Source organism: Phyllostomus hastatus, unplaced genomic scaffold, assembly GCF_019186645.2.
Source record: "Phyllostomus hastatus isolate PE091 unplaced genomic scaffold, TTU_PhHast_1.1 phas_contig_86, whole genome shotgun sequence".
Lineage (NCBI taxonomy): Eukaryota > Metazoa > Chordata > Mammalia > Chiroptera > Phyllostomidae > Phyllostomus > Phyllostomus hastatus.
In genome coordinates, this window is record NW_025333977.1 from 49,595,695 (window position 1) to 49,609,679 (window position 13,985).

Below are 13,985 nucleotides of genomic sequence, written 5' to 3' on the forward strand. Positions count from 1 at the left end.
TTATGTGTTTTAACTCACTGAGTTCTTACAATAAGTGCATGAGCCAGGTGGGTTTCACTACTTTAACCTCCCCCACATTTTTATTAATAGTGGAGGAACCTGAGGCACAGAGATGTGAGGTTAGGTCCCACTGCCCCTGGAATAGGATTCAAACCCTGGCAGGGCAGCTCCTGGAGCCGCACTGTGATTTTACATGTTGGTATGGGGACAGAATCATGGATGGAGAGCAGGTGACAGCTAGTGAGGGCAGGGGAGGTGATGGAGTGGAGGGATTGAGCAAAAAAGACCAAGAATTCATGGACGTAGACAACAGAGTGGTGATGCCAGGGAAGGGGGTGTAAGGTGACTAAATGATAATGGGGAAAAATACAATAAAGATTAAATTTAAAAAATCAGATACTTTCCAAATTTGTGAGTGCCTAATGTCTCGTGGACCAAAACAAAATCTGACCAGGCACTGCACTGGGCCGTGGGGAGTAATTCCATGGCCTCCGTTCTATTGTTGTATTGGAGGGTAGTGGGGCAGGAATGACAGAGGGGGCAGCCGGGACCAAAAGGGAAAAGTCATCTATGAAGACTGGATCAGAACACTGAGACACGTACTCTCACACATGTGGTCAAGGAGCACTTCCTTTGTATCATTTCCTTTTGCAGCCGGTCTATACTGGAACCATCTGAGGGACCACTAATCCTATTTTTATAGATGAGAAAAGAGAGCTTCAAAAAATATAAGTTGCCCAAGCTGGGAGGTGGCAGGACTGGACATTGGAGCTGGTTGGTCTTTAGATGCAGTGTTGACTATTCCTTCCTCAGCTCAATGGCTCTTGCTTACAACCAGACGAACAGTGAGCACTGATTCATTGATGAATCAAGCAGCTGAGAGTTGGGTATACATACTAGAACAGCCTTGTTGGGAACACAGGAAAAGTCGATTTTCTCATCAGGAAGTGCTGATTTTGCACACAGAAAACTTTAGTCCGAGATGAGAGACGGGAAGAGAGTGATGGCAGGCAAATGAGGAGGTACAGGTGGTAATAATCAGAGATACCAGGGCAAATGGTGGAAGCTGCACTTGCCTTGGAATTGGGAAGATAAAGAGGCTAGTATCCAAGAAGAACTTGGTGAATTATCTGTTCATCTTGCGTTCTCAAGATTGCATGTCTTAAGGTAGATTTTCTGCCGTAGCAGAGTTTTTGGCCATAGGACCTTACTAATGGGGACAAGGCAGGAGCTGTGGTTTCTCTTTCCACGTCTGGGGGACTTGTAAGAGAGGCACCCAGAGCCCCGCTGCCTTTTTCTTCTGGGCCTTCTGCTTCCCTGGGGACTCTGAAGCAGTTCTCTCTAACTCTTAAGGTTATTGTTTATGTACCTGACTGGCCATCAGCGTCACCTGGGGAGCTGTAAAAATGCATATTCCAAGACTCTCATTCAAATGAACTGAATAAGAATCCTTGCATTTTGGGCTTAGGAATCTGTATTTTCAAAAGTGTTAGAAATGTGGCCCAGTGTGAGCATGCCTGCCTTGCTGTTTTGAAACCTCAGATCTTAAAACATGTGGAGGAACTTTTGTCTTCTGGACAAATGCTGTACCTTCCAACCTCATTGGTTCAGCTCACTCTTAGCGGCCTGGGTCCCTTATCGCTGCTGCCATAGCTTTAGATAGCCACTCAGACCTGTGCCCTGAGAGCAGAAATTTTGACGATCAGAGTATTAGAAGGGTGGCATTATGAAAAGAGAAGTTCATAGACCTAGAGAGAAAGGCTACAGCAGCCACTGGTTAGATGAAACCCAAGGGGGAAGGAAGGATATCAAAAGGGGCTTAAGCAACAAAAGCAATCATGTCTGACATCTCCGGAGACATTTCAGACTGTCTTCTTTTACCATTGCCTGCCAACCCCCAACTGTATCGCAATAAATGATACGACTCTGCCTTTACACTGTCTGCTGTTACTCCTTCTTCTTAGCAGTAAAGTCTCGGGAGTGGAGTCTTCCTTTACTTACGCCCTCACTCTGGCCCAGCTGTCCCACCCTGTGGACACACGGAGACATGGTTGGGCGTATTTGAGAGCGACTCACATATTGCAGTGCAGGACTTAAAATCGGCTCTGCTCCCATTTCGTGTTTTCTTAAGGCTTACGCTAGGCATTTTGTGGATATGCTTACGTACAAAGATTAGCTTGTGTACATTTTTCTCTGTTAGAATTGGAAGTAAGTATTTTATTAATGTTTGTAAAGATATTTTATCCTGACAAGCTATTATTCATCATATCTTCATGTATTTTAAAAATTAGCTATTTTCTTTAGCAGCAAAATTCAGCTTTTTCAACAATAAATAAAATAATGGTGATGATTTTAAAATAGTAAAAAGTAATTTAAAAACTTAATAATAGAGGACATGTTCCTATCAAAAAAGAGGGAAAAGCTAGAATCAATATTTTTTTTTCTCTGATGTTTTGATTTATGCTAAGTAGTTCTATGTTTCCTCAACCCTTTCACATTTGATTTTGTGGATCCCTTAGAGAGCACCGGGGGTAGGTGGGGGGTTGGGGGGGTTCATCCTGGTTACTCTTTTCCTGAGGACCCTCTCCAGACCCCTGACGACTGCCCACCGCACATGCTCACAGACACAGTTCCTTTCTCCAGCTTTGTTTCCGGGCCAGACTCTGCCTTGTTCGTAATAAAACTGGTTATATATAAACATCCCTTGTGTATTCATACTGCAGATAGAGTGAGTTTAACACATGTAATCCCCAAGTATGTCTGTTATTGTTTCCAGTCTGTTTCTATCCAGCCTGTCATCAACGGCCCTGAGCAGCTGGTTTTCTTACTCTTGGTGTTCTGTAAATGTTCTGTGTTGTTCCTTACCCCAAAATCTTTTTTTATATAGTAAAAAAGCAACTTTATTGTTATCGCCTTATCCTAGATTTTCCCCATTTGCTTCGTTGGGTGGTACAGACAGACCAGTGTGCTTTGCTGTTACCCCACTTGCTGTCTCAGATTTACTCGTGTTAGCCCTGTGTAGATGGACCTTGTTAGTTATTCAGGACTTTGCGGCATTCTGTGCTTTATTTAATCAGCCCATATTGATGGACATTTTGATAGATATAAACATTTTTAGTTGAATTTATTGGGATGACACTGGTCAATAAAAATACAGGTTGCAGATGTACAGTTCTGTAATATATTGCATATCATCTGTACATTGTATTTCAGTGAGTTTATTTTAACCATAGGATCTATCTATTGGATTATACCATGAAAAAAAAAAATAAAAAGAAAAAGATGTTGCTGGCAAGTGGCATGTGTGTTGGGGAGGCATGGCTGCAGGCAGGGTCCCAATGGCCATTGGGAAATGTACTGGGATAAGAACACGGAGGATTTTAGTACAAGGGCCAATATAAACATCATGTGAGAGTACCCGGATATTAAAGGAGGTGAGTTTGGCAGTTGTTCTCTAAAAGGGTCTGTGAAGGGGCTGGTATCTGAAGTGGTTCTTACATAGATATGGCTCTGTTATTTCTAGAATGGGTTGAAAGTCAACCTGGGATTAAAAGAAGGGTGTGAGCAAAGAAATGAGGGAAGGACAGTTGGCAGAGGTGGGTGAGGTGAAATGTGGAGGATCCCAGTTACCAGGCTGATGAGTTCCTAATTCAGTATGCCCATTTTTAGCTTGTTGTAGTAAAGTAACTGGAGGTGTGCTTTAAAAAGTGTATGCTGGCAGGACAACATTGAAGGCAGATATGCCTTTGTGTTCCTCCATGTGAAGCATTAGCTCCTGTCAAGGTCAGTGCATTGAATTTGTAGTGAAGGAGGGTGGCAGGAATGATGCCATTAAGACGTAATTAGTCACTGTATTATTGTGAAACACTGGCTTTATGGTCGTTTTTTAACTTCTTGAAATGAGTGACAGGCACAGGAATTACTGGTTGTGGCCTTATCTTAACGGAAGAATTAATTATAACGGTGAAACAAATGTCTTGTACAATACCTCCACCTTCTGGTAGACTGACAGAGGAGTGTCTCTAGAATGAATTGACGCTCACAGTATTTACATGTTTCGTACACTGCTTACAGAGCCTCACTTTGGGTAGGTATATACATTGAGTCATGAGTCGAAGACCTAACCCAATCAGTTGAAGTGTTCAAACAGATTTTCTCTGTTAAGAATCAGAAGGAATGAATTTCAGTTGATATCACTGGCAAAAAATCAAAATTGAGAACTTTGTTACAAACACAAGAACTTCAGTGCCCGTATTTCCTCTTCTCTGTGTGCCTGTTTGGAAGGATGTTGAGGAAGCGGAAGAGGCCATTTTCTTTTACACCTCTAACTCCACAAAATCTATCATTTCTCATTGTCTTCATTCTGCTTCTGTCTATTCTCAAGACTTGCTTCAGCTAATGTTGCGCGTGGGTCACCGGCCAGCAGTGACCACGGCACACTGTGGATGGCTCGACAATACGCGAGAAAAAACACACATGCACAGAGACAAACCAGTTTCTGTGGGGAAGTAGGGACAGAATGGCCACCCCCCCTAGTGGGGAGCGCGCTGATTTACTGTCCATACCTGCTTTTATTAGGCTCATTTTGCATAATAACTCAGGTAACGTACAATACTCATTAGGGGAAGTAAGGAATATAGGAAACAAAGAACTCTGCCGGTCTATTGAGTTGGGGGTCAAAGAGCTGTAAGGCTGAGGAACAAACTAGCTTCCTCCTAAGACCCTCCTCATTCAACTGAGAGTGTTCTTAAACAAAGAAGGTTTCACAGTAATTTACATGTTCTTTCTTAGGCCTGATCACCCCCGGGAAATCCGCACTTCCCAGTACCGAGCTGTACTTCCCCGTCATTGTTTCAGGCTTAGGTGGAGCGCGGGAACTAAGGCCACCGAGAGATAAGGAGATTTTCTTCCGGACGCTGAGAACTCAGACTTTGTCAAAGCCGAGGAGTGAGGGTCCATCACCCCCCTTTTGCTGCAGCCCCCCCAAGTCCTTCTTTTGGGGGGCCTCCCAAAAGTGATCGTGCCTGGCTTGGGTTGTTCCCCCCGTGGGGAATCTTACCCGTCTTTGGCTAACCGACCAAGCTTTTTTGGGGTTCAGCAGCAGAAACAGCATTACTGCCAGGGAGATAAGCCTTTGTCTCCTTGCCGGCTCACGGTTCCAAGGGCGTTCCCTTAGCTTTAGCCTAGGCGGGGGTCTCAGCTTCTAATACCAGTCAGGGCGGTTCCCAACAAGCTAACAGTCACTATCTCTGCAAGTATTCCTGATACCTTGGTGATGGTAGTATTCTCCCCAGATGGACTGTTTTTACCTCATGCCGACCTAGCATGGGCAATGGCTGTGCTTGTTGAATTATTTTGGTGTTCCGAGGGCTCACTACCATAGCAAGCACTCAGGAATGCTGGCTGGGTGAATATATTACCAATATATGGGAGAGACAGAGAATATTCCCAACTATGTACTCTGGTCCTGTAGTTACAGATATGTGAGACAGTGGAATTAATCTGAGAACAAGGACTAAATATTTTTAAATACAGTAATGTCATCCCTGGGGCATTAAATTGTCTAAATCAATTCTACTGCACACTTCTGAGCCGCTTTTGTGGGTTTCTGAATCTCTGACCTGCATAATGATTCCATTTAAGACAGGTAACTTAGAGGATAACACACTGCTATATAAGGCAGTTTTTTTTTTCACTTAGTGCTCTAACTGCCCAGCTTTTTGGTAAAGTTAGAAAAATAAGCCTTGAGAAAGCTCTGAGAGAAGCTTGAGCTGGAATGAGACTTAGGAATGTGGAAGATTACTTCATTTTCATTAGATAAACTTTCCCAGAGTTGTTCTGATAAACAGATGCTGCTTGTTCATACTGCAGGGGTGTGTGGGAGGAGAACATACCAGCAAGTTTGGTGCTGGGTTTGTGGTGTTGAGACTTCAGGGAACTTCACTGAGGTTAACTGAAATCAAAGGAAGTGCTGGGGGTGATCTCATGCAGTCTCTTCTTTTTTTTTTTTTTTTTTTTTTTAACCTGTAGCATTCACCACACCTGAAAGTATGTAGAATCAGTCTTTGTTCAGCAAACAGATATTAGCTTAGCACACTTGTTTGTACTGGATAATATGAGGGTTGTCTGGTTATCCGTGGTAATTTAATTTCTTTGGCGGCCTGGCTGAGAAATCCTTGATGGTTTTAAGCAGTGTTGCAGAGAACTCATGTTATCTTTTGCCAACAACGTGAATTCAACAGTGGTTCTTAGGCTGTTCTATATGAACCAATTGGCACAAGCAGAACAAAGAATCAGCGAGGCCAAGGTTCTGTTTTCAGCCCTTGAATGGGCCGTTCAGGGAGCAGCTGTGCAGCTGTGCTTGTTGCCTTTGACTGTGGCATGAGGTGTGAATGAGGTCTCGTGGTTTAACCATGACAGGAAGGCTGAATGGGAACCTGTATTCACAAACAGGGTGGGGCTTCCTCAGCCTTTCTGGAGCATCACAGATTTCCCGTAGGCAGCGTTGCTCTCACCCTCTGCGGTGGGGCACCCACACCAGCGCCCCCCTGTGGCTCTGCCTCCTGGTCAGCCTGTTTTGTTTAGCTGCCTCCATGGAGGCTGGGCCTTGGACGGACGAATGTAGCCACTGTCTCAGAAATCTGTTGAAAATCATACCAATCATATTTGGTACTTAGTAGTTAATAATGTTAAGAATGAATCATGATGGTTTTGTTGTGGAGGAAAGAAAGAACTTAAATTAGAATTTAGATTTAAGTCTTCTTCCAGGAAGCAAAAACAGACAAAAACATTCAATTTGGGTGGGATACATTGTGTCATGCAGCATTAATCAGAACTGCTGGCAATAAAGCAAACCGTTATCTGCACTCCCAAGAAGCATCCATTAGAGGCTGGTGTTGAATAGCCACTAAACCAGCATCATGCTTAGGGTTTGCATTAGGAAGCTGGATAGAAGAAGCTTCACAGTGGGGCTTCTCACTAAGGGGAGGGCTGAATTCCTTGAATTCTTTTTTTCTTGTCCTAAGCTTCCTGCTTAAGTACAGTAGGTATCACAGTCTAATGTAGACAGAGCCTTCATTATGTGCTGTGAGTGTGGGGCAGCTATGTCCAGGTTTGCCCACACTGTCCCAGTTTATACTGCTTGTGCCAGTTCAGGGACACTTTCACTCTCAGAAGTCCCCAGGCTTTGATGATGAATTACACACTCGTCCTAATCATAAGGGAATAAAATGATCAAAGGGGCCTGATTGATTGGCTAAGGTTAATGTCCTCTTAATGGTATTATCTTTCATGTTTATTAAACAAGTTAGTGAACCTTTGGTTAAGAGCTCTTCTCTACTTCAAGTCCAGCCTTAGTTGCAGTATGTAGTTTATTTGTATTAATAGCATTTGGTAACATAAATAATCAGCAGGGCTTTGGGTAGTGTCAGTAATACTTCAAGGATGCGTTGCATTTCAGTATTGAGCCATGGATAAAATCTGAGCTTCTAGATCCACATTGCCTGCATCCAATCCCAGCAACAGACTTTCTGGAGTGCATGACCCTGGGGACTGGGACTCTTCATCTTTGTCATGAGGCGAGCCTGGTGCTTCCTCAGGGGTTTGTCACGGGGATCAAGTGGGCGGATACAGGTCAGGAGCTGAGGATGGTGTTTGGTGTGTAGGGAGTGCCCAATATGCATTAGCTGTTTTCATTTCATTAGAAAACAACCAGTCAGTGTTAAAAGTACTAGAAAAGAGTGTGCGAGGGACTGGGAAAAAAATAGAAGAGTCAAGGTGTCAAGCTGTGGTTTTGTCAGTTTAAAATCATGGCAGTTGGTTTCTTTTCTTCTCTCAGCATGGCACACAGTGAGAGGTGAGATCCTGCTCGCAAACCCTTATTCATCCATGAGACCTCACAGCTAAGCCCTGGGCCTGAGCTCAGCCTGGCGCAGGGCCGGGCAGGGCAGAGACTGGCTTGTCTAACATTTCTGAGGGTACACTCTCAGGGTCCGGTGCAGGGTGGTTAATGGGGATGAGGGAAAGAGAGGTGCCTAGAATGATTTGGATTTCCAGTTCAGATGCCTGGGTAGATGATGATGCTGTTAACTAAGTTAAAAAGTAAGGAGCCTCCTCAGTTGGGGTGGAGAGAGAAACTGATGTAGTCCAGGTAACAGCCTGGACTCCTTGGCTTTATAACTTGCCACCATCACTTCACCTCCTGGCCATGCTCCCTTGGCTAGTGTGCTTCAGTCTTCTCATCTGTAAAATGGGAATAAGAGGATACCTACTTCATAGGGTTGTTTTGGGGACTAAAGTGCTTGGGACAGTGACTGGTAGGTACTACAGGAAGATTTGATCATCATTATTATGATCTTTGTCTGTTTTTACCCCATAATCTTAGGGGTATTGATAAAGTATATGTAGCTGTCTTTCAAATGGCATTTGCAGAGAACACATTAAACTTCAAAGCAGACATCTAATGAAGCTTGTATATAGACTTTATAGAAATCACTCTTTTTTCAGGTTTTTTTTTGTGATATGGAGAGGTGGGAATAAAATGCTTTGCCTTATTTATTAATTTTTGATTAATGCCATATCCCTCTCCAAATTTATTTAGACCTTATTGTATCTGGAGGCTTTGTTTTCTGTATTGCTTGAAAACTTGGGCATACTCATTTCTCTGAGTGCAGGTGGTTCAGGAGCCTAGATCAGGGTTCTCTCAGTGTTGTCAGCACTACGGGGGGGGGGGGGGCGGGCAGTTTTTCCTATCTGGAGCACTTTTTCCCTCCCAGTATTTGGTGGATGCTAGATGTCTTGGAAAGTAGGAGCCAGTGTTGCACAGGGAAGAGTTGTCCCATGCTTCTCATAGAAGTAGCTCATTAAACTTTCTCGTGGGTAAAAAAATCTATTTATAAATATCCAAGCCAATGATTTAATTCTACTTTGCATGTAGAACATATTTTTGCCCAACTTAATCACCAATCAGAATTTTCCATGAATGTAGCTATTGTCTCAATACTGTTTTATTTGGAATTTTCTCAAGAACTATTTACCATTTTAGAAAGCCACATCACCAATGGTAAGGATATACGTGGCGTTCACGTGATTATATATATATATGGAAGTATCTGACTCCTTCTGGTTGAATCAACAAATGATATTTTTTCATATAGTTGTACCAAAGAATTTGACATTACACATTATTTTATTATCAATTTGTCCCTCTCTGTTTCTTCATGTTATGATTATCATTGTACACATGTGCACACACAGGCAGGCCATCCTTGATTTTATAGTTCTAACATCCATGTATTCGAGTTACCATGATTTGGTTAAAGATTACTAGTCTCCCAGAAGCATGGTTCAAATTTCAGTTATTAGAGTGCATTAACTGATCAATTTGCAGGAAGTACAAACTTCACTGCTACCTCTCTTGTTCACAGTTCACCGTGTGAATAACACATGGGTATCACAGTGACCAGCCACGGCACTTCTTTCACAGCTGGCTGGTGCCCGGTCACAGCACATCTGTCGTTCATTTCCTGCGTAGGCAGCAGAGTGTGTAGTCAGTTGTGTTTCCCTTGTGTTTGCCAAGATGAACAACATGGCATTCTACTAAAATGGATGGTCGGAAGAGAGAGCTGATCAACAAAGATGAAAGTGCAGCAAAGAAATGAAAAGTGATGATTCCGAAACTGAAATTCAAACCCAAAATAAAGAGAGTTAAAGAAGAAATAGCTCACTGGGAATGTAGAGAAAGTGATGCTGGCAGGAAACTTCACATTAAAGGAATTTCCGGAGATAAAAGGACAGACTGTTGGAAGCTGATTCAAACCTAGAAAGGGGTGTGACAGTGCTGCAAGGCATAGAAAAAGATGTTCACTCTGTGTCCTAAGTGACGTACCAGCAGGCGAGCACTCTTCACACTACTCTTAATAAGTTTTCTTCTTTACAACGTACTTAATGTTTTCAATGCTATACATTTACTGTTTTTCGTTTTTATAACCAACAGGAAGGCAATTTTTAATAATTTGACAAAAATTTTTAAAGTTATGGGATAATGTTTTATCTTGATTATTAAGATTGCTTTGCACACTTTCAGCTTTGCGTTATTTTTTATGCTTTTGCACTACTGGGCAACTGAGGTCTGCATGTATGTGTGTGTGCTCATATGTGCACTTATATATATAGGTAGATTTATCTGTGGCTTTTATGTCAGCATACGGAAATATGTTGGCATTTCTCAAAAAGGATGTATTGGGTTTCATTGTGTTGTGAAGGTTCGATATAGATGTTCTAAGTTTAGATAGTATACAAATGTTTTGCCTCATACTCACTTTCTCATATATGTATTCATTTTTTTCATTGCGGTGATATATATGGTTCAGGATTTTTGAAAACCATATAGACATTTATTGGGTAGAGGGTGTCAGTGTTACTGAAGATATTTTGGTTTAGGCTAGTAGTAACAATATTAAGCACAGGAATGATTTTTAAGACTATTTAAAATAGTTACTAGGTTAAGGGACTGAGTGACATTTGTTGTACTAACTTTGTCAGCCTTAGTTACACAACACACGTGCTGTGTGTTGGTCTGCGTGTGTGTGTGTGTGTGTGTGTGTGTGTGTGTAAATGTGTCAGAGCTGGAAATTTTTGTTTATGACATTTACATCTAGGTTCAGACGTGGAGGGTCTGACAAATCTGGCTGACGGGTCTAGACCCTGTTGCGATGCTGGTGGAGTCCGACACCTGGCTCATTTCCAAGAGTTCCTGTGGAGCCTGCCCAGACTGCATGCAGCCCAGGGGTGTTTTCTGGTGTTATTGAAAGGGAAATTGGCCACTTTACTTTTATTAAGAATGTTTGCCTTTGAAGCTGTTAGAGATAAAGGAATTTCCAATTTATTTCCATATCTTGAGTTTCCAAATGAGGAGAAAAAAGGATGTGTGGTCTAAAAGCCACAAAACACCATTTTTATAACTTTAGATAATTTCTTATCATTGTGGTTTATAAAAGTAAAAGAACCTTAGGAATATTCAAAACAAAAATTGGCATTTGAATCCTAGGAGTTTCTTGGTAAGTAAAACTTTCAACACAGTCTTATTCCTCGATCTTCAACACCAATAAGTGATTTTTGTGTACTGTTAAATCTGTAGATAAATTATATTTAATTTATATTTTCATGTATGGAAGTTAGGAAAGAGCAGTTAGTATTTGTATCATTTTCCCCATGAAGTCCATTGTGTATTAGAGACTTAGTTTTTTTTTTCCTTACATCTGTAAAATAATTTTCTGTGGGTCTTAATTATTCATTGCAAACATTTGCATCTTTCTAGGCAGCTCCAGGATTGTGTGTGTGTGTGTGTGTGTGTGTGTGTGTGTGTGTGTGTGTGAGAGAGAGAGAGAGAGACAGAAGGAAGATGAGGAAATGGCTGTGCCAGTACACTAGTCTTTTTCTTCAGCTGTTTCATGAATTTACCACTAGATGATGCTAGAGGGCTAGGGGGTATGCCTAATCATTTTGCATTTACGAGATGCTTGCAGCCTGCTGAAATTTCAAAATGTTTGATCTTAAGAAATATTTATTTTTAGAATTAACTTTGGGGTATCCAAAGATTATTTTAAATATCATATTGATTACACTGTGTGTGTTTTTTAACATGGTACATGCCTAGTAAGTATTTACTGATTTTTTAAACTGTTTTCTTGTAGTGTTTAGTCTGGGGGAAACCTCTATTTATAAGATTTAAGGAATCCCAAACCTTTGTTTGTTTTTGTCTTCTTAATTTTTCTCCCTAATATATCTCATTTCTTTATTTTTTCCCTAGTGTATCACATTTCCCCCATGGTTATCATGATATTCCTTTATGTTTAGGCCATACTATATTGTGCACACGCACAGTTTTGTCTTGGCTATTTAATCTAAATTTACGGGTTTTCTTTGTTGCTATGCCCTTAAAACATTGAGAAAAACGATATTGGTGTACTGTTAGGAAATGAGAATAAAATAGTATGAATATTTTAATGAATGAAGAGAGTAAGGTATACGTAGAAAGACTTTCTACAAATCAGTGTTTTTGAAAGTTTTAGAAAGAATAGAAAAATTCTTTTTTGAAATTATCTGAACATATATTTCATGTTTCTTGTGTACATAAAGGAAGAATAACTATGTTATTTATTATTGCTCCCCAGGATCCTTAGGCATTAATTTTGAATATAATTCAAAAGCTCCATGTAAGAAATTTTAGATTGCAGATTATTTCTAAATTATCAATTAATTAATTTCTCCAATACTAGTGTATTTTGTATTAACTTTTGATACTAGCACAATATTTAATATTATTCCTATTGATAATATTTTACTCATGTAAATATCTCATTCTTGGTTGGCTGGGATAAATAAGTTTTTAGATCACAGTGTGGGCACTGATGTGAAACATAAGCAGTATAATTTTGAATTTTTTAACAATTTTTTAAAAAGTGGGATGATATTCTTTTTTTCTCCCTAGGTCTATGTTTTAAGACATCCCATTAATACAATAATGTAATTTCAAGGAATAAAACCATCCTAACATTAAATGTGCCTACTATAGAGTGACCCAGTTTGGGAACCATTAAAATACTAATGAGATATTTTAAAGACCTCTTAGAGTTGAGGTCTGGATTAGAGGATTAAATGACATCTGAGGCAGAGAAGTGTTTGGTAAGTTCAAGAGGGCTAAATAGAGCCATTTAGTGTTATTAAAGATGGTTGATTCTTAGTTTTGGGGCTTAAGTGATCATACATGTGTATGTGCACATTCTGTGCCTATTTATATACATACACTCACACAGTGAAGTGGGTAATGCTTTCGAGATATTGGACTGGGAGCTGTGATGTAGTGGAAACCAGGTATGGAAGGACAGGGCATTATACTGAGGGTATTTTTTTCCAGTTGCAACACTGCTCCTTCACTTTATATAGAGGGTAGCTGCGCCTCACCCTGGGTATTATGGGGAGGGTGTAGAAAGGAATTAGCCTTTCAGACTTTTTTCACATTAGGTGGTGTAAAACATGGCTATGTTATCCTAGCTAGTGGCACACAATTGGGGGAGAGTAGTGGCTATTCAAATAACCAAGCGAGGTGCATATATATTCATGTATCAGAGTGCCCCTGGAATTTATGGAATTGGAATCTTGATGGAAAGATAGATATTTTGATAGAGATCCTCAGGTAATTCTTTTAACCCCTTGGCTAACCAACCGCTTTGCCAAACCTGACTCACCTACTAGACAGGTAGCACATTGTTTGTGGGTAGTTTCTATCGCGTGCTCTACTACCAGCCAATGTAAAACGTATAAATACGTTTCTCGAGTACAATGTGTTAGTAGTCCCTGAATTCTGTTCTTACACCTTTTGAGGGTTGTCACTGTTCAGTTGTTATTCTTATGCCCTCATTTTTGCTCATTTTAGTGTTTTAGAATTTCACAGATAGGTTAAAAGAATCTAAGTAAAATATTGTTCTTTCATCTACAGGGATGTGTTTTGTCTCTGTTAACCTTAATGTCCTCTTTTGTTGGCAAACATGCCTTCACCACCCCCTCCTTTTCATGCTTCCTCAGCTCCCCATCCAATGGTAGCAACAAATGAGACACTTAGGCAACACTTGGGCAGCTGAAGGCTTTGGAAGTGAATGAAGGCTCAAGGGTTTACCTTAAAGGAGGAGAAAATATTTTGCGATTTAAGAGGTTACTTAAGGTTTTTGGACTTGATAATTCAACTCTATCCTTCAAGTTAAGGTAATCTTTTTATTTGTTTGTTTTTTATTTTATTTTTTAAGTCCTCACACAAGGATATGTTTATTGATTTTAGAGAGAGGAAGGGGGAGAGAGAGAAGCATCAATCTGTTGCTTCCCATACATCCCCCAACCAGGGATTGAACCCGCACCCTTTTGGTGCATGGGACGATGCTCCAACAAACTGAGCCACCTGGCCAGGGCTAACTTAAGTTTATTTTTTTAAA

The 13,985-nt window shown here is 40.8% G+C and overlaps 1 protein-coding gene across 1 annotated transcript in view; it reads left to right on the forward strand.

Annotated features, from left to right (window-relative positions):
- The window catches only part of MED12L (mediator complex subunit 12L), a 316,418-nt gene that overhangs the window by 173,791 nt on the left and 128,642 nt on the right, over positions 1–13,985 (forward strand). The window lies entirely within an intron of this gene.